This window comes from Alligator mississippiensis, chromosome 3 (genome assembly GCF_030867095.1).
Source record: "Alligator mississippiensis isolate rAllMis1 chromosome 3, rAllMis1, whole genome shotgun sequence".
NCBI classification, from domain to species: Eukaryota; Metazoa; Chordata; order Crocodylia; family Alligatoridae; genus Alligator; species Alligator mississippiensis.
Window position 1 is genome coordinate 116562732 of NC_081826.1, and position 20620 is coordinate 116583351.

General features: G+C 42.7%; 1 long non-coding RNA gene across 2 annotated transcripts in view; it reads left to right on the forward strand.

Annotated features, from left to right (window-relative positions):
* The first annotated feature begins 630 nt into the window (after positions 1–630).
* The window catches only part of LOC109283892 (uncharacterized), a 41322-nt gene continuing 21332 nt past the window's right edge, over positions 631–20620 (forward strand). For both annotated transcript variants that reach the window (XR_009460823.1, XR_002091210.2), the window contains exon 1: positions 631–4442. This is a non-coding gene — a long non-coding RNA (uncharacterized LOC109283892). The remainder of the gene's footprint in view (positions 4443–20620) is intronic.

The window sequence follows — 20620 nt, forward strand, 5'->3', positions numbered from 1 at the left end:
TTTTTTTGGCAGGGCTGGCATCAAGGGCATCTGAGGAAATCCTCTGAATATTTTCTGGTACAGCTTCTGAAAAAGGACTTTGCAGTCTCTAGCTCCTGGATCTGAGCTCCATTTGACATACCATACTATAGCAGATTAGGCAGAGGGACATGCATAGCTCCCCTGGAAGCTTTCCACTCTGTACCTCACCCAACATGCAGCTGTAGCTTAAGGTTGCAGTAGATCCTTTCCTCTTGTTACTTCAATTCAGTTTATTTAGTCCTTGATGGAAATTACTAACTCATAATAGAACTCCTGTAGAATTCCATATTGCATCCACTTAAGTACAGAACTAATTCAGTCTGATTATAGCTATTACAATGAATACCAACCTAGTTTATAATGATTGCTGGCTCATTTCAGTGTTGTTAAACCCCAGGGTAACACCTTATAAGTACTTTTCATTGATGTCAGTGGTTCATTGAAGTACACAGTATACAGTAGGAACACAGGGCGTTTTTATACATGCTCTGGGAGTGGGGAAGGGGGTGCTTTGGAAGCGTCTCATGTATCAATGTCCTCTCACTTCAAAATGGCAGCAAGAGCACTTTAACTAAGCTCATTGAATGAATTTTAATTAAAGTACCCCTGCCGCCATTTTGAAGCACAGCGACGCTGATACATGAGATGGGGAGGCTAAGTGGAGCACATTAATTAGCACACTCCAGCAGACTCGATTAATCAAGTCTGCTCTGACACACTGTAATTACAGAGCAGCTTCCCCACACGTGTACAGGCACCCATAGGGACAAATTTTAGTTTAGGCCTGCAGCTTAATCGCAATCAATGGAAGTTGAACCTGATTTGACCAAGGCTGAATCTAGTCTGTATAATATAAAGGTCTTTTTTTTAGGATCTCATTATTGCTTCAGGACATCTGACTAGTTAATTGTGTAAAAATGATACTCCTAATAGTATTGGCATAGCTTTAAATAAAATTTATGCACAGTTATATGTGGACACAGTCTTCAGAGTAGTATGCCTAAAGTTAAAGTCATCAAGGGAGATTTTCAAAGGCACAAATGGTAATTAAATACTGGGCTCCTACTGACTTTGATGGAAGTTAGCTGTCTAATTGCCATTTGTAACTTTGAATCCCTCTTCCTCTTGCCTTCCCAAGTCTTCACTAAGATCCTTAGTAAGTGGCCTGAATTTGAAAAGTAGTAAGCTACCAATCGCTTCCAATGACCTTAATTGGGAGCTGCAGTGATTAGTACTAATGTCTTGCATTCAAAACTTATCTAACTATCCCAACTATGCAGCTGGTCCAATAAAAGATATCACCTTAAGAAATCCTTGCCTCTCAATGAAGATCATGTCACTTATTTAGATACCAAGATAAGGTGGTAGGAGTCTAAATTCAGGCACATCTCTTTGCAAACCTAGGCTTGTACGTATAATGTACTCACCCCAAACAATCTAGCTTCTGAAGATATATTCCGTAGTCTCACAGGTTACTTTTATAGAAAAATCTTGGTTTTTTGGAGACACGTGGCTTATATTGAAAACACTTTAGCTCTTTTACCTAACTGTACTTCACTAACAGCAACAATAGTTTATCATACTAACTATTTTGATGGCAACAAGATAACTAGCAAATAAATGACTGCTCTGTTTCGTAAAGAAGGAAAAAAACACTGAAGAGCTCTATGATCCAGCTGAAATATATTTAGATGGGAAATTTCACAAAACAAAAATCACTTGCAGGTGGATCTGAGGGTAGTTGTTAGTCTTTCTAGTCCAAATTATGTAAGTGAGGTCATCTTTCTGGTGCTACCTTAGAAACTGGCCTTATTCTATAAAGGACATTGAATGATAACACTGCGAGTCAGCTGACTGCTGTGTCACAGAGCTGCTGCTTTCTACATTATCGCAACTGCCAGAGCTCTTAGTGCTGCAGTTTTCTAGTCGCAGTGCGGCAAAGCAGATGCATAGAACCAGGCACAAAGCAACATAGATTTTTTTTTTTTGGTTTTGCTCTTCTGGCTTTTTATATGAGGACAGTGTACCTGTGTTAGCATAGGAGCAGACATACAGCCTGGACGTGCATGATGGCTTCTAACTTTGCAGCGTTTTCCAGCTGAGCAGTAATTGCTTGGAGTCTTGTACCCAAATTGCCTCTGATGAAGAACGGCTGGGTTCCCACTTTGTATACTTATAGTTTTGTATGCCACGATGATATAGCTGCAAGAATAAGACAAAGGAGATGGTACTTGTCACTGTCTGTCTGATTGGGGCCTTTGCAGCCACTCCACTGCTGAAGCTGTTTAAATATCCCAGGCTCACATATAATATTGGTAATATAGATTGCCGCAGTTTCTTACATCAGTTAGAGCAAAGCTCAAACAAGAAACCAGACTCGCTGACCTAAATCAATCCCAATCTTTCTGGATACGGGGCAGCAGTCGGCTAGCAATGACACAACCAGCCATCAAGTGGAGAGTCTCTGGGATTGCAATCTTTATCAGTTGGAGCCTGTGAGAATGAAACACTCCACTTTTGGTTATCCAATTGCTTCTTCTTTTCTTTTTTTTTCGTTCCCGTAAGCAGCTACTAATTGTGCTTGGTCTCTAAGTGTATATTTGTGTGGATTAGTTTGTCTCTAATGCAGTCCTTATCTGCTTTTGCTGGAAATCAGGGCACCAAGTCAGCTTGCTTTAACAGTTGTTTCTTTCTGCGTGATGCTATGCAACTACACTGACAACAAAGGAGCAAGCACAAACCATCACTATTTTCTGGGCTGTTACAGGAACATAATTCTTGTTTGATATGATGCCCTCCTTTTTTCTTTTCTGCCTTTTTTTAATTCATCTAATTGAAGAACCTAACAGACATCATCGTGGATGTGGTTTTTAATGATTTGGAAAAGACAGCCTGTGGAGACTGCGATTTGAGACAGCAACACATTTAGGTTATTGCCAATTTGAAATACTTGGTTTGTGAAGCACAGCCCTAAGGGACAAGCTCAGTATCTGAGTGAGATTGTAGATAAAGAAATAAAAATGACAAGCGTAATGGAGGTTCTGCAAAAGAGACTGTCAGAGAATCAGTTCATGGATGGCAATTTCACCAGTCTGAAACTGAATAATTCATAGAATGAAATTACCCTGCTTTCACCTTTCCATTTAAACCGGCATGATCTGAATCTCTAATAAATTTTCAAGATAAAAGTAAAATGCCAATTTGAATCTGAAGAGCTTTTAAAACCAGATGCTACATCCTGAATCTTTCGATACCTTTCACAATTATCCTGTGAGAACCGCACTTCATCACGAAGCACCATTACCAGTGAAAATTACTGTGATTACAATAGCAACAATAGAATACCATCAAATGATCTCTAATTTACCTAATTTACCAAGGCTGACTGTGTGCCCATCGTGTGTCAGCATGTCTGGCATCGGATCAATATCACACTGGAGCAAAAATGTCTCAGTATATGGCTCATCTTTGTTATCTTTAACTTTGGAAGCCCAGAAAAAATGTACCTTCTCTGTTAAGCATTTTTACAATTGTATGTGTTATATGTTTGTTTTAAGGATGTCATTACTAATCCATGTTTTTGTTTAGCTCCCAGTTATTGGAGGGTACTAGTTGTATATATACAATTCGTTTATATTGTTTATATTGTTTATGCACAAAGACTACAGCAAATAAGTATTAGGACAGAGAATCCACAGTACTAAAACAATAGTGATACATCTGTAGATTAATTCAATATGGGTTTTGTGCCTTACTTGAATACTTACCTGTTTTTAAGATAGAAATCTTACCTGGCATCGCTGGTCCTGGTTGTATTATGTAACAAGTATTCCATTTTAAAATGTACTCAATAGCCATAGTCAGAAAACAACTGTGTTTAGCACTAACAGGATTCCCTCCCCCCTGACCCCACACACACCATTCAGTAAATAAACTGTTATTATATATATACATGCTCTGTCAACATGTGCTGATCATTGGAAATCTCTGGCCGAAAGTAACAACTTCTTTTCTAACAAGCTGGGAAACATGATGCTTCGTCAGAATCTGCTCTCATTATGCCAATTTTGAGAAGCTGTTCTGGTAACAAATCTTCACTTGGGAAATGCCCAGTGTAGTTGTTTTATAGCAGGACACAGGACTTCTGAAACAGTAAGTAGCATTTATACAGTAAGCTGGTTCCTACAGCTAAGATACAGGAAAATATTCTAAAGTGAATTTTCAGATTGAGTTCTTTCAGTAGAATAACTACATGGAAGAGTAGGAGAGAGGAACAGAAGGCTAGAAAAAAATCATTCCTTATGGAGACGTTTGTGTCTGGTATTAGTACGTGTTTAAGTTATATGCCTCAATTTTGTTTTTTATTCCATAAGCAGGTCTACTTTGTCTTCAAAGGATATTTTTTTCAAAGAAAATAAGGGGTAAGCAGTACTTCTACTTAATTACATAAGACTGTGTCTTATTTACTGTCTTATTTCATTTGTAGAGAAATGCAGATTTATATTATATAGTTGTATCTCACGGCATATTTAGTAAGATTTGTACTTATATATCTCCTAGTCAAAATAAATAAAAAAGTACATTGGGTTAAAAATGGATGCCTTTAATACCTTTTTTAAAAAACATTTCTAGGTAAGAAAATATTAAAGATTGTTTATGTATTGAATTCTGAATTGAATAGTGAATTCTGTTTGGGATTTTAAGTTACTGTACCCTTTTAAAAAACAATTCTATGTAAGTCTGAGTTTGCTATATAGAAGTCTAGTCTGTACTGCAACTGTTTGTAGAAATGGCAGAAGGTTTTTCAGCTTGTACTTTGATAACAAAGGATTTGAACAGGAACAAAATATGCTGGAAAGGTTTAGGGTTTTTTATATTCGGTAGCTGTAATTTAGCAAACAGATTTTCCTAGGCAACATTATCTGTAGTTGCTGAACTATCAGGAATTAATTAGTACAACCAGTGATGAATCTGTCTTGTGTACTTCATTTTCAAGTGGTATTCAGGAATTAACAAAGAAAGGTCTTTGTATAGTGCAAAGGCTGCTACTCTTGGTAAAAGTGTGAAAACTATGCTATGTTACTATGGTAGTAAAAGCAAAGTATTAAAAAATAAATGTTTATAATCATTCTATATTTATATAATTATTATAATATATATTTATTTGACATTGGTATCTATATTTAGGATATAAAATACCATAATAACCAATCCTGCACATAATAGCATGGATGATTCTAAAATGCAATAAAAAATAAGTACTGATAATTTTTTTATTATTATAATACTTCAGTTTTGCATTGATTTGTCGATCACTGCAGTTGTGCACAATGCTTGTATTCACATTTTTATACCAGGCTCATAACAGTGATGATGGTCTGTGGAGATCTGGCTGGTCACATGATGCTAGCTGTCTTAAATTTCCAGCTACAAAATGGCATTCAAGGAGAGCTAAAAATATACTCAATGGCTTGATTTTTTTTTCCTTGAATTTTCAGGGCCTGATCCAAAGTCCTTTGAAGTCCAAACAAATGTGAATCAGACCTTTGAATCATCACATCCTTAATGGGTCACTTGGTTCCTTCTGTAGTTCAAAATCTGTGTCATGCTCCAAAATAAGCAATGTTAGTAATAAAACACATTTTTGATGATGTAATTGCCATAAGGATGTCATGAGGTTGCTAGTAAGAGGGGAGCTGGTCCATGAGGTATACTGTGTTCTAAAATAAGATGCATTCTGTAAAAAATTTTAAGAACCCCTGTAAATATATTAGGTCTGATGAATGTTTAAAAGCAGGCAGCACTGGAAGGTGCCTATAAATATGCTGCTGATGCAAATACAAGCTAAAATAAAATTTAAACACTAAAAACAACATGACGTAACTACTATCATTTATACATCACAAACAGTGTTCAAAACATAACAAACATATATATACAACATAAACAAAACATATATATAGCAATGGCTGTAGTGATCATTTTCTAGGAATTGTGTAAACCGTTAATAAAATAGTTAAACTGGTTCATGGTGGCATTCAAGTAATATAATGTAGCCTCTCGTTTTGGCAGCCCTGATATAATAATTATTTTTATGTTATCTTATGTAACAAGGTGATTAGTTCTGGCTTTTCTACTACTTTTGAAATAATACGTTTTTATGCATTGAACTACCCACCTGAGTAAAATGACTTACATGTGCCTTTGTGTGATCAGGCCACACAGTTACACTTGGGTAGTGATCCTCATTCTCATGTGTAACAAGCATTACTGGGACCAGTTCTGCTAACAATAGAAGACAGTGGCAAAACTTCCATTAACACCAGTTGGAGCAGGATTAGGCTGGTTTCCTATAGCATGCTCATATCTGTACTTCTTTTCCACCTTTTTAACTGACCTAAGCCCAGTCCTGCAACTTTTCTCCCTACTTGTTTCTCAAGGAAAGTTTGTAGGTTTGTGTTCAACACAGTGTTAGCTTGTGGTATAACTTGAATGTTGCCCCAATTTCCATTCACACACAGAGATTTCTAGGAATATTACATAGCACAAGTGCAAAGATACCTGCACCTAGCTCTACCCATGCTTATTCCAAAACCAGAAGCGGTATAGCCATGTCTGCAAAGTGATGTGCTAAACATGGTGATGCTGCTTCCAGTTTGGTGCTCACATGCGCAGAGCTAGCTCAGGTATCTCAAAGCAACACTTTCATCTTGTGTAGACATACTTTAGGCTGAGTTGCATCATACTTTAAATTTGAACCAACTAGTATGTCCCGGAATGACTTGGTGCTCATATGCTACTGATTCAAATTAGCAATGTAGTAGAGATACACTACAGGCTATAGCTCCAGTTAGTTCAACTCATGAGATGATAATCTAATTATTAATCTAATTACTCTCTACTGCTTTTGTTGCTTTACAGTATGGCCATTCCTGTTTGAGTGAGGCTAGTTTGAGCTTAGTTAGAGTGAAACAATTTAGGTGGAATAATGCAAGATCTCTTTGCATAGACATACCTACGTTTGGTGTGCTTTCAAAAGAAGAACCTTTCTAAAGGGCAACAGCTGGTCCATCCTACTTGTTATATGTGAACAAGCTGAGAAGGATTCAGATGTAGTAAAACCACTCCAACTTTTATCATGGATAAAGCAATGTTAAAGTTAGAGTGCATTTTGCGATAGCACAAAGAGACTGAAGAGTCTTAAATTAAAAATATAACTCAAGCTTAACTATAGAGACTTTATCACATTGCCATAATATAATAAATAATAGCAATATAATATATTTATTTAGTCTTTATACTCTTTTTCCTTGTTATATTTGTGCTCCATTTCTTAGTCCAGATTTACCCCTTTTAAATGCAATTAATAAGGCAAGTTTTGAGCTCAAGATGGCTGTTTGCTTAGATGTATAAAGTTGTACACAGTGATCTCAATCTTGAGGATGAGTACTTTTAAATAAGCATTTATAAACTTCTGGAGTTAAAGTCTTCTCTCAACTCCACTTCATCTACTGTATTATTTCAATATCTCTTATGCATTTGCATACATTGCTGAAAGGTTTTGTTGAACCTTCAAAAAAAAAAAGCTTCATTAGGGTAGCTTGATTCTGGTATCTATGGAAGCAAATTTGAGTTTTACCATCAGCTTCACTGGAGACTGGATAAATCCAGAGATTTGATTTTTTTTTTTTAAAGAATAAATATGTTATACCATATATCATGAAAAGTATAGTATTAATATCACAAAGACCAGATTTATACTGAAAAGTTTTGAGGGTTTAAGTATGCCAGCACACTGAAAATTGCTAACCCCCCTGTTGTAGACACAGATGTATCCGTATAAAATACTTACAATGCTGAAGTTTATGTTGGTTTAAGGAATTGGCATAGGCTATATTAATATAAGCACGTCCATATGATATAATAATGTCTATAGCATGACTTTTATCTTCATAGGTATGTCAGCCAAAAAAAGAAAAGAATAATCACACTGTAATCACCACAACAATGCCAGTAAAACTTAAACATAGACCAATCCTAAGAAACTGGAGAAGTTGTAATTATGCTAGATTAATTAGTAATAAGTAAACAGAGAAGGGGAAAAGGCAGCACAAACAAACCAAGAATTTGTAATGGATACACTTACTTTCATATTTGGCCCTTTTTCCATGACATAATTATGAAAGTATTCCTCTCAAACTTACCTATTTCATAATTTGATATAGTCCAAAAATAAAGAATCACTACACCCTCCTGTTATTTCATACTGAGTAAATGAAAATTATTGAGGAAATCTGATAACATTACCCCTTGCATACTACCTCTTGTAAAGGACCGTGTCTGATTAAATTTTTTATGAGTCAAGTTCTGATTTACTCTCCCATGAGAATAGACAACAGGGGGGATAGGGGCAATCTGAGAGCAAAGACAGGATGTAGTTACCATGTTGGCATCCTGGCTCTGCTATAATCTGTGGAATTGATATTCAATCGCTTTCCTATGAAGAGTAGTTTAAAAGTGATAGTGAGGATAAATTATCTTGAGTTCGACTGCTGATGCACTAAACTTTCTATGCTCCTGTCTGCACTCTTCTTTCTTTAGATTCCTCTTATTACTGACAGAAATAATTGGGTGAACAACTATATCAGACACATAGCTGACCAGGTTATTTTGAATTGTGGTAATACCAGGGAGCTAGTCAGGGGTAAGGAATGAAGTGTGATAAGTAGAGTCAGAATTTATCAGAAGACCCTGCCCTGAATTGTTTACTTCCATTTAAAATGGCATTAATTTATGCCCATTTGGATAAGAGGGGACCCAAATAAAAAGTCAGAATTTGGCTACATATGTTTTTAGCCTATAACTGAGTGTGCCTAAGAGTGAACAAAGAGAAACTCAAGTATAAATTAATAAAGTCTTCAGGCTTTTATTAACTGTAGCAGCTGAACTACTATTAGTATCTAAGGAATGTTCTTATAATGAATTTGTGGTTGTTTATAGTTAGATTTTTAATTTCCATAATTCCCTAACAGGAAAGCAGACAGATGTTTAGTTTATAGTTATATCTGTGTTTATGCATGTACATTAAAAAAATATTCTGTCCAAATGTTCTATGTACCCTACAACATACCATGAAAGTATACAGATGCTCTAGCAAAAGCAATGCCATTCAATACGACCATAACCAGAAACCAAAGTTAATCAAAGGCGGTAGCCATCCTCCTCCTTTGAATTAAACCCACCACCTTCACAGTCCTCTTGTTGCTTCACGTGTATGTTACAGAAGCTAAGGTTTGCAATGGACTCTCAATTCCTAAAATTCAAGCTATTTCTGACCAGTGATGGGGGAAGCAAATTCCAAAGTGGAAGGTCCCATAAGGAAAACCTTGTCAGCAATCCCCCTATCCTATTTGTACTACTGGGGCTTAATCTTCAATCCATCTGATGATCTGAACTGCAGAAGTGAAGCCATTTTAACTGTCCTTAATTTTCCTGATATCATTAGGTGATGGAAATAAAACCTCTTTCACTTACATTTCTCTTCTTGTTGAGGCCTATCTTGCTGTGAAGAACTGGGTTCTTTCAGCAAGATGCTGAGCACTAGCAGCATAACTAGGATGGGCAGGGTGGGCACCAGCCCTGAGTGCTGTCTTAGAGGGGTCACCAGTTTGGCTCTCTCCCCTGCAGGAGTCGTTCCTGTGTCAGAGAACTGAGCAGGTGCAGCAAGCAGGGGCAGCACCATGCCCCACAGGGCATCTGGAGGGAGTGTGGAGTGGAATGACATCCTCCCCTCTCCCACGAGGCTTTGCCATGGGAGAATCAGCTCTGCCCCCCTTGGGGGGCATGCCAGGAACAGCCCCTGGGTGCTCATGCTGCTGCATGTGCCTCAGTGGCAGCAGCCGAAGCTCACATTGCTAGTAGATGAACAGTAGCAATAGCAGCTACCACACAAGTGAGGAGAACCCCAGCAGGTAACACTTCTCTCCTCCTCCCCAACCTCTCCCTGCTCCATTTTTTTTCATACATACTTGCAAATTCTCACCTTTGTAAGAAATCTTGTGACCTATATAATGTATAAGTTCAGACTATATGATGATAATTGGTCCCTTTTCTGGCCTTAAAATCTGTCTGTAAAGCCATCATATCTCTCTTAATGAAGGAAATCAAAGACAGGCATTCAGCAGATTGAGGGTCCTGCTAGTTGCTCTACAGACAAGATGTTTGTCATTTCATTTAGTTCATGGATTGCATCCCAGTCACTGTCACAGAGTCCCTATTACATATTACTCAAGTCACTGAAACCAAGCTTCTCACTTGTCATTAATTGTGTTTTTCCATCCTTTCTGGATCTGACTTGGAAAATTACTGAGCTCTCTCAGCTGTAATGGCACCTAGGTTTAGGGGACACAGGCAGTGTCCAGATGTGCTTGGACATTTGTTCCCTGGGGACAACTAGCAGCAGTGCACCTTGTGTCACTGCTAGGTATCCCCAGGAAACGCCCATGCCACATGCACACTGGTGCGTGGCAAATTACCCCAGGTAGATTAGGGGATGCCCAGGGCTGGCCCCAGCAACCTTACCTGAGGTCCTAGGGACCTCCCTGGGCTGCAGCTGTGCCAATCCTGCCAGACAAAGCCTGGTTGGCAATGGAGCATGGCTCTGGCTAGCCAGGCTCCAACTATGGGTGGTGCACACTGCTGTTGCATGTGCCACTCCGCTTTTTTTTCTGTGGGTTTTTTGACTCCTGGATATCCAGGGGTCAAAAAAACCCCTCCACACTGCTCTCTTGCAGTGTAGAGAACAACTGAACGTGCTGTATGTAGCACCACAGATATGTCTGCAGCACCACATGCCACACGGCTACACTCATCTGGACGCAGCCACAAAGTGCAGTGTAACACTAAGCAGTCTGAGAAGTCAGTTTCCTAGGCATGTCAGAATTGGGAACTTGGTATTAGTGGATGCTTTGGACTTCAGCCTCCATGTAACTTCATTCTCTCTGGGTAAAATAAGGAAATACCATGCTGTCACCTCATAGAGATGCTAAACTAAACTAATTAATATTTGCCAATCAGATACTATACATAGGCATGCCATGGCAAAGCCCAGGAGTAAATTTATTATATGGTATCAAAAGTGTGGGGTAAGCAAGGAATGAAGTCATACAGTGAGTGAGGATAAAAACTGCTTAATTGTTTCTCAGTAAGAGAGAGCTGTTCAAACTGTCAATGAATTAGGCAGGGGTCCGTTAGAAAAATAGTATATCACCAGATAATTAAAGATATACACAAACAGCCTGAACTGAAGTAGCACAGACTCTATATTGACCTTGACATAAATCATCAGCCATGCTGAAACCTTTAAATCCTATACAGACCTTTGTCATTTGAGCTATCAGAGGAACTGATGGAAATAGTAGGTTGTTTTTCTGTGCGTGTGTACTGGAGTTTCACAGATATTTGCAGGCAGCGGAGGAATCTCGGGGAGGCTCAGGAATCTCAGGGTCTGTTGCAGCAGGGGTGTCTAACACATAGCTTATGGGCTGGATCTCGCCTGCAGAAGTGGGAATATCAGGTCTTTAGGGCTTCTTGCAGGTTGGACCACTCACCTCTGAGAGCCAGATTTGGCCTGCGGGGTCATCACTGTGGCTGCTGAAACTCTTGTGTGGTGGTGTTCATTCCCACTGTTTCAGTACACCTCCACAACCCAGGAAGTTAATGCCATTCACCTCCCTCCCCCTTTTCCCCTGCTACCTATTTTAGTTGCCAGGAGCAGATGGAAACCCTGAGTTCTGTAGCAGGTAAGGTGGGGAGGGGAGGTGTGTGACATTAACTTCCTAGGCTCTGGAGGTGCACTGAAACAGTGGGAATTAACACCACTGTTTGGAGCAGTGTTAACTCCCTGTGTTATGGAGTCACATGGCAATTATGGAGGTTAATGCTGTCCCCATGGGTTGCAGGTCATCCAGCCTGTGAGAAACCCCATAGTTTGGATCTGGCCCACAGGACCCAGTGAGTTTGACACCTCTGCATTTCAGGATCTTGAGGGGAGTGCTGTAATGTGCCCGCTCTTCTATCCATTCTTCTCAAACACAGTTCCTTTTGTCCATTCCCTTATTTCATTGTTCCCATCCTATCCCTTCCTTACATGGGGTTTTTTTCATTCTCCTCACCGAGCCAGTTGCAGTTTCTCCTTCCTCAGGCAGTCTCAGTTCTCTTCCCTCACCCCTTAGGATTTCCAATCCTAGTTTTCATCCTCAACCCATCCCAGTCTTCTTTCCCAGCCAGCCCCAGTGCTCTCCTTCCTGACTCCTCATCTGATCTTTCTCCCAGTCATCTCTCCTGGCCAGTGACCTCCCAGCCACTATTTTATCTCTGTAGGGAGGCAGTTAGACGGGCCAAAGCTACCATGGAGCTGAGGATGGCATCCCAAGTAAAGGACAACAAGAAATAGTTTTTTAGACATATAGGGAATAAAAGGAAGGCCCAGGGAGGAATAGGACCCCTACTAAATGGGGAGAAGCAATTGGTGACGGACAGGGGGGACAAGGCTGAACTCCTTAACGAGTTCTTTGCCTCAGTGTTCCTAAGTGAGGGGCAAGACAAGTCTCTCACTGGGATGGTAGAGAGGCAGCAGCAAGGCGCCAGACTTCCATGCGTAGACCCTGAAATGGTGCAGAGTCACTTGGAGGAACTGGATGCCTTTAAGTCGGCAGGCCTGGACAAGCTCCATCTGAGGGTACTGAAGGCACTGGCTGATGTCCTTGCACAGCCACTGGCGGAAATATTTGAACACTCGTGGCGCATGGGCCAGGTCCCGGAGGACTGGAAAAGGGCCAATGTGGTCCCCATTTTCAAGAAGGGGAGGAAGGAGGACCCGGGCAACTATAGGCCAGTCAGTCTCACCTCCATCCTAGGCAAAGTCTTCGAAAAAATTATCAAGGCTCACATTTGCGAGAGCCCGGCAGGACAAATTATGCTGAGGGGAAACCAGCACGGGTTCGTAGCAGGCAGATCATGCCTGACTAATCTAGTCTTTTTTTATGACCAGGTTACAAAATGCCTGGACACAGCAGTAGGGGTGGATGTCGTATACTTAGACTTCAGGAAGGCCTTCGATACGGTATCCCACACCATCCTGGTAAACAAGTTAAGAGGCTGTGACTTGGATGGCTACACAGTCTGGTGGGTGGCGAATTGGCTAGAGGGTCACACCCAGAGAGTCGTAGTGGATGGGTCGGCATCGACCTGGAAGGGTGTGGGCAGTGGGGTCCCACAGGGCTCGGTCCTTGGACTGATACTTTTCAATATCTTCATCAGTGACTTGGACGAGGGAGTGAAGTGTACTCTGTCCAAGTTTGCAGATGACACAAAGCTGTGGGGAGAAGCGGACACGCCGGGGGGCAGGGAACAACTACAAGCAGACCTGGACAGGTTGGACATATGGGCGGAAAACAACAGAATGCAATTCAACAAGGAGAAATGCAAAGTGTTCCACCTAGGGAAGAAAAATGTCCAGCATACCTACTGCCTAGGGAATGACCTGCTTGGTGGAACGGAAGTGGAAAGGGATCTTGAAGTCCTAGTGGACTCCAAGATGAACATGAGTCGGCAGTGTGATGAAGCCATCAGAAAAGCTAATGGCACTTTATCGTGCATCAGCAGATGCATGACGAACAGATCCAAGGAGGTGATACTTCCCCTCTATCGGGCACTGGTCAGACCGCAGTTGGAGTACTGCGTGCAGTTTTGGGCGCCACACTTCAAGAGGGATGTGGATAACCTGGAGAGGGTCCAGAGAAGGGACACTCGTATGGTTAAGGGCTTGCACGCCAAGCCCTATGAGGAGAGACTGGGGCACCTGGACCTCTTCAGCCTCCGCAAGAGAAGGTTGAGAGGCAACCTTGTGGCTGCCTATAAGTTCATCACAGGGGCACAGAAGGGAATTGGTGAGGTTTTATTCACCAAGGCACCCCCAGGGGTTACAAGAAATAATGGCCACAAGCTAGCAGAGAGCAGATTTAGACTGGACATTAGGAAGAACTTCTTCACAGTTCGAGTGGCCAAGGTCTGGAACGGGCTCCCAAGGGAGGTGGTGCTCTCCCCTACCCTGGGGGTCTTCAAGAGGAGGTTAGATAAGCATCTAGCTGGGGTCATCTGAACCCAGCATTCTTTCTTGCCTATGCAGGGGGTTGGACTCGATGATCTATTGAGGTCCCTTCCGACCCTAGCATCTATGAATCTATGAATCTCTGTCCACTGGTTCCCCAGTCTCTTTACAGACTGTGTCCCCAATCTCAGTGCCTCCAATTTGCATATCAGCCTTCTTGTCCCCGTCTCTATGCTAGTTTTGTCTCTGACTCCACATCAGATTTGGTTCTCTCTCTAGGTTTCCTTCCTCACTAATTCCAGTTTCCTTGTGCCTTGTTCAGTCTCAGTCTCTCTCCAAACCTTCAGCAACCCCCTGTTGTTCTCCTCCTTTGCTTCTATTTTTGCCTAAGTTAGTCTCCATCCTCTGCACAACTCCAACTCCCAGTTTCCCTCTCCCATTTGGCTGGATGCGAATTCCTATCTCCTCCCCCACCCTACCACATGCTACTGCAGTCAGTCCCTAGGTCCAGTTCTTGTCCCCTCTTCTTTCAAATCAGGCAGATACCCCATCTTTGTTGTCTGAGCCAGCAGGGTGTTCATTAAGAGCCCAGTCAAGACGGTTTCCTTGCTCTTAATTCAAAGTGTTCAGAACTGGTAAGCTCCTGAGCACCTCAGAGCAGCAATTGGAAGTACAGTTTTCTTCATCCCAGGGTTGGAGCGCATCCAGGGCAGACAGAAACCAGAGGAAGACCCTCAGCATGGCAAATTTTAGCAAAAATGGTTAGCAATTGTTAAGTTATGAACAGTTGAAACATTTACAATGTTTCACCTTGTAGCGGAGGGTCACCTTAAGAGTAGATGTGGTGTTGCATGCATATATTAGGCTTGAAAATAGGAACAATACATATGCATCTCTCTTTAAGGCTAGCATAAGGCTAGGGGTGGAGGTAGGAACTGGAAGGCACTTACCCTGTGTCAGCTGCTCTATGGTAGCCTTGCCATGTATCTGTTCCTATTCCACACTAAGTGAAAGCCAGGCAGGGGCAGCTTAGTCCTCAGTGAAAGTCACTAAGTGACTGTATTATCATCAGCCTGTTACTGCTAGGCTGAAAAGAAAAAAAGAAAATCTATTACAATGGTAGACATGCCAGGCCACATTTTCTAAAATACATGCCTGAGTTGCATGCTCAAAACAAAGTACAAGTGCACTTTAATTCTCTGATACTTTTAACATGGCAGTTCAGAGCTCAAACTCTATTGCTTGCAAAAACAAGAGCTAAATAAATGGATGAGCTAGGGGAGAAAGAGTCAAACTATTTTCAGCATAATCGAGGCTGCAATTTTCACCGATTACAAACATCTGTTTGGGTATTTCTATGGTGCCGGTCACTGTGGTATCTGGGTGTCATAAAAAAGTACTTTTTCACAAGATCTACAGAGGATTGAAAAGCACTATAATTGTTATGCTCCATCTACACTTTACTATAAATTGATTTATCCAGATATCTGACAACACATATTTTGAAAATACTTTTTTTTTGTTTTCTATTGTATTAAAGTATAGATATTTATAAAATAATTACCTTTGAACTCTACCTGACCAAAACAAGAAGGCAGGAGAAGAACACATCAGAAATGCAAAAACAAACTGAACAAGTGCAAAGAGAATAGAAATACCTAATTTGTATTTTGTCCACTAACAGATGCTTATTCAGGCAATAAACTATTCTTGTATATAAAGCCCCAGACATCTTTTGCAGTCCCAAATAAAATTGGAAAGGTTGCCAGTGAGAAGACACTTGGAACTACATAGGAAAAAACTGTTGATTATAAATACAGATACAGATCCTAGTCAAACATAACATATAACTATAATATTTGGCAAGACAGAGACAATTTATCTGAGGCTATTAAATGTACCTTACAAATAGTAATGATTTAAGCCACTATAAGCAGCCTTGTTTGGCAGATAGACATGAGCAGTAAGGGGAAAAAAAGCACAGAAGTGGTAATATGACTTGAGTCAGTTTATACAAGAATTCAGTGGCAACAAGGGGACTGGAACATAGATGTCTTGATTCACACTTTTATCCACAAGACCTTCAAGTTTCTTTAGGAATCAAATTAGAGAAAAAGGCATCCAGGCAAAGAATTAGACTTTCAAAGGAGTAGATATTTCAGGAGAACAGGCAAGATAAAATATAGTTAACGTGTAAAAACTTGAAGAAAATTTTTAAAAGTTTCAGTTAAAATGAATATGATTTCAACAGCACTACAAAAATATGCTTACCGTCTATTAATTTTTTCCTGATTACAAAGGCCATTGTTTGTTTGCATATACTATAAAAAACTATTTACCGTGATGAAAATGATTGTACAAATAAGAATGGACATATGTTAAGGATCTAAAGGGCATGGATGAATGCAAAGTTGCAAATAGAACACTTTTGATCTTCATGAAAATCTGCAACAGGTTATGCAGGCATCCAGGACAGTTGTGTAAACCTCTGGACAGCACAGATCCCTAAGGCTAGGGACAGACATTCAAAAAGCCATTGCCTGAATTGATTCAGTTTTTGCAGGCTAGTTTAACTTGCCTAGATTGAACCAATTTGCAAGTTAGACATTCAGGAAATGCAGACACATGCTTGTAGTGGCTTGGGTCAGGAGCAGGGCTAGAGCACGCCCTCGGCTGCAGGGAGGCTGTGCTGGGGGGGAGGAGCAGGGAGGGAGGTAGGTGGAGGCATGGCCAGCCCTGGCAGTAGCCTCAAGTGAACTAGCCAGGGAAGGGATTTAATTCCTCCCTCCCTGTCCCACTACCAGGGACCGAAACCGGGGTTCACCTGGCACTCCCCTCTCACTGCTGCAGTGGCAGGGGTAGGACCAGATGCCAGCTGGCATGGCCCCCTGAGACAAAGTGGGTAGGAAGGGGGTTTATTTCCCCCACTGTCCTTGGGGGACCAAAGCCAGGGTCTGCCCACCCCAACTGTCACCACCACCACTTATCGATCCCTGCGTGGGACAAGTGGAAGAATAAGCTGAAATAAGCTCCCTCCCTTCCTCCTCTACCAGACATTGGAGGGAGGGGGGAAATAGCCCCTCTCCCTGCTCCCTTGCCTAAGAGGAGAGTGGGCTCCAGGATGAAGCTTGCGCTCCCCAGGAAACCATGAGAGGGGCTGCAGCCCCCGTCACAGTCCCTACCCCCTTGCTGCTCAAGTAGCAGGGGCAGGGGCACAGCCAAAGGCCGGCTGGCATGGCCCTCTGAGGCGAAGGGGCAGGATGAGAGATTATTTCCCCACTCTCTCTGGCATCTGGTGGAGGGGGCAGGGAAGGCTCTTATCCCACCGTTCTCCCCACACAGTGAGTGATCGGCAGTGGCAGTTGGGGCAGGCAGACCCTGGCTGTGGTTGCCCAGGGGCAAAGGGGAGAATAAACCTCTTTCCTGCCCTCTTTGCCTCAGGGCTCCATGCCAGCCAGTGTCTGGCTATGCCCTTGCCCCATCCCTGTCCCTGCAGCAGTGACGGGAGAGCGCCAGGCACACCCCAGCCCAGGTCCATGCCGGTGGCAGAGGGGGAAGAAATTAAGCCCCCTTCCTGGCCAGTTCACTTGAAGGTACTACTGGGCCTGGCCATGCCCCCACCACTGGAACAGTGAGTGGAGAAATGCCTGGCAGGGGCTGCTGCACCCCTTTCTGTCAGACCCCATCTGGGGTCTGTGATGGTGGGACAGGGAAGTGATGGGGGAAGAAACCTCTTCCCTGCTCCCTTCACCACACCCCGTCCCCTGCCTGCCCGTGCTCTGGCTAGGGAGCAGAGGGGTAGACCAGCCCTGCTTTGCTGGAGCAGAGACCACAGCCCTGCCCAGGGCCACAGAGCATACTTGAATGCTGGGGGACTTTGGTTTAAATTAAACCAGGAATGGGGTCTGGGACAGAAGTTCCACAAACCAGTTTGAACTCAATCAGTTAAATCTGATACTACATTCTACCAGGCTTGTCTCAGACTGGTTTCAGCTATTTTGAAACTGGTTTATGTGTACTGTTCTTATGTTCTGTTACAGGTTTCAACCAGTTTCTGATCACTTAAACTGGTTTATGTGTAACTTCTGTCCCTCGCCTAAACGTTACTCATCTGCAAATAATTTTGTTCCTGGACTTTTGGAGTTTTGCATCTTATTATGCACAATACATGTTCAGTCCTTAAACTCCTTGATCCATTCTTTATATCCTGCAGACCTCAAAAAATTTACCTCTGGAATTTGAATACACATCCAATTTAACATGGCAGTTAGATGTGCACAGATACCATCAGGCACATTATCAGAAGTAAACATATTGCAGAAATATTGACTTTTATTGACAAATTGGACAATGTTAATGGTAATTAATGAATTTTATCTTGCTGCTGGCTGACCCCCACAATCACTCTGTGCCCAGGGTAAGCGGTGGAATAAGCCTCCTCCACAGATGCTGTAGGGAGGGGCACAGGAGGGGGTTTATTCCACCACTTGCCCCAGGCACAGATGTGACAGCCAGAACCAAAGAAATTAATAAGCAATAAATATGTGCTTCTTAGAGGCATTTGGAATTTTTGTCTAATATAAAGCTTTTTATTTTTGTAACCCGCAAATGTAACTTGTAACTGTTTGTGAAACTGCCTAGGCCTCAAAGACAAAGCTATAGTTGTAAAATTAGCTGACCTAGGTTTTTTCTTGCTCAGAATTTAACCTTGATGATGATAAAAACTGGATTCAACTGCCTGGCCTACCCAGCACATTCCAAGAAAGCACATCTCAAAAAAGCATAGTCAGAGAGATCTAAAGGACGGAGTAATGTTAATTTCAAACCTGAAGATGCTGCGTTGTAATTTGTTTATTGGATAAACCCAAGTTTGGGTAGTAACCTTTTATAATAATTTTTAACACCTTTTAATCCGATAGGGCAACAGCTATAGGACAAGACTGTGAATGGCTCTAAAGCCAACAGATTAGCATAAAACTAGGTATAAAAAGCGTGTGCATCAGGTGACCAGCAGGAAGGAGGGAACAGAACAGTCACTGCTGTTCCACGCCCGGACCCCGGACTCCTGGTGTGAGTGAGGATTGGATCCTGATCAAGGGATCTTCCCCGGTAATCCCTCTGACAGCATTGATCTGGGATGCCTGACTTCGCTGGAATCACCTGGCGTGCACCTGGCATTGAGGGACTATCATTAAGTTGCCAACCCATGTCTGTCTATCTGTTGTTTTAAACAGCCAGTGGCTGATACCCCCGCAGTGCCCAGCCGGCCTGCGACAGATTGATCCATCTGTTGCTATTTTCTGTTGTTATTATTTACTATTAGCTCTTTAATACTGCATTATTTGCTTATTGCATTTATCTTTCTGTTAACTGTTGTGTGTGTGTAAGCTATAATAAATTTGCCATTGCTTTACTCCCAACTCTGCCTCCTCGATCCCGAACCAAACAGCCCAGTGGCTAAATTGATATACTCACAGTGCCCAGCTGGCCTGGGACACACAGAGCAAGTGGTGGTGGCAATCGGGGCAGGCAGACCCCGCTGTGGTGCCTTGGGGGCAGAGGGGGAAAAGCCCGCTCCCTGCCCTCCGCCTAAGAGGCCCTGCCAGTCGGCATCAGGCCCTGCCCCCACCCCACCACTGGAGTGGCGTGGGGGGAGTGACTGAGATGAGGGCAGCCACTTCTGTCATGGTTTCCCTGAGCGCAAGCCCCTTCCTGGCAGGGGGCCATGCGGTAGGGCTAGGAAAGCTGCTGTGGATCATGGCAGCAGCAGCGACAGCTTGGAGAGCTCTGCCTGCCTCCGAGCCCTGGTGCTGCCATGTGCAGTCCGGCACAGCTCTGCCCACCCTGCAGTAGGACCCCCTCACTGGGAAAGGGCTCATGCTCCCCAACAGTATGACAGGGGTTGCTGCCCTCTGCAGCAGCCAGGCAGGGGCACAGCCAGATGTTGGCCAGCAGTTCTCTTAGGCAGGGGGCAGGGATGGGGGTTATTCCCCTCCCTCTAGCATCCAACAACGGGGGCAGGAGGGAGCTTATTCCACCACGTGCCCCAAGCAGGGAGTGAGCAGCAGCAGTCAGGGCAGGCAGGCCTGGCTGCAGTACCCTAGAGGTAGTGGGGAGGAATAAATGGCAGCCTGCCGCTGCAGCAGCAAGGGAGGAGCACCCGGAAGACCCAGCTTGGATCTTTGCTGGTGGAACAGGGAGGGGGGAATTAAACACCTCTCTGGCCAGACCCCCACCCCTGCCTGTCCTTGCTCGACTGGGGAGCTGAAGAGGAGGGCGTGCCCTGGAGCAGAGAGCCCAGCCCAGAGATCGTGCCCAGAGAGCTGGCAGACTCTGGTTTAAGTTAAACCAGGAAGGGTCTGGGACAGACATTGCATAAACAGGTTTGAGCTCAATCAGTTGTCTGATACTACATTCACCCAGAATTATCTCAAACCGGCTTCAGCCATTTTGAAACTGGTTTATGTGCACTGAAAGTCTGTTCTGTTA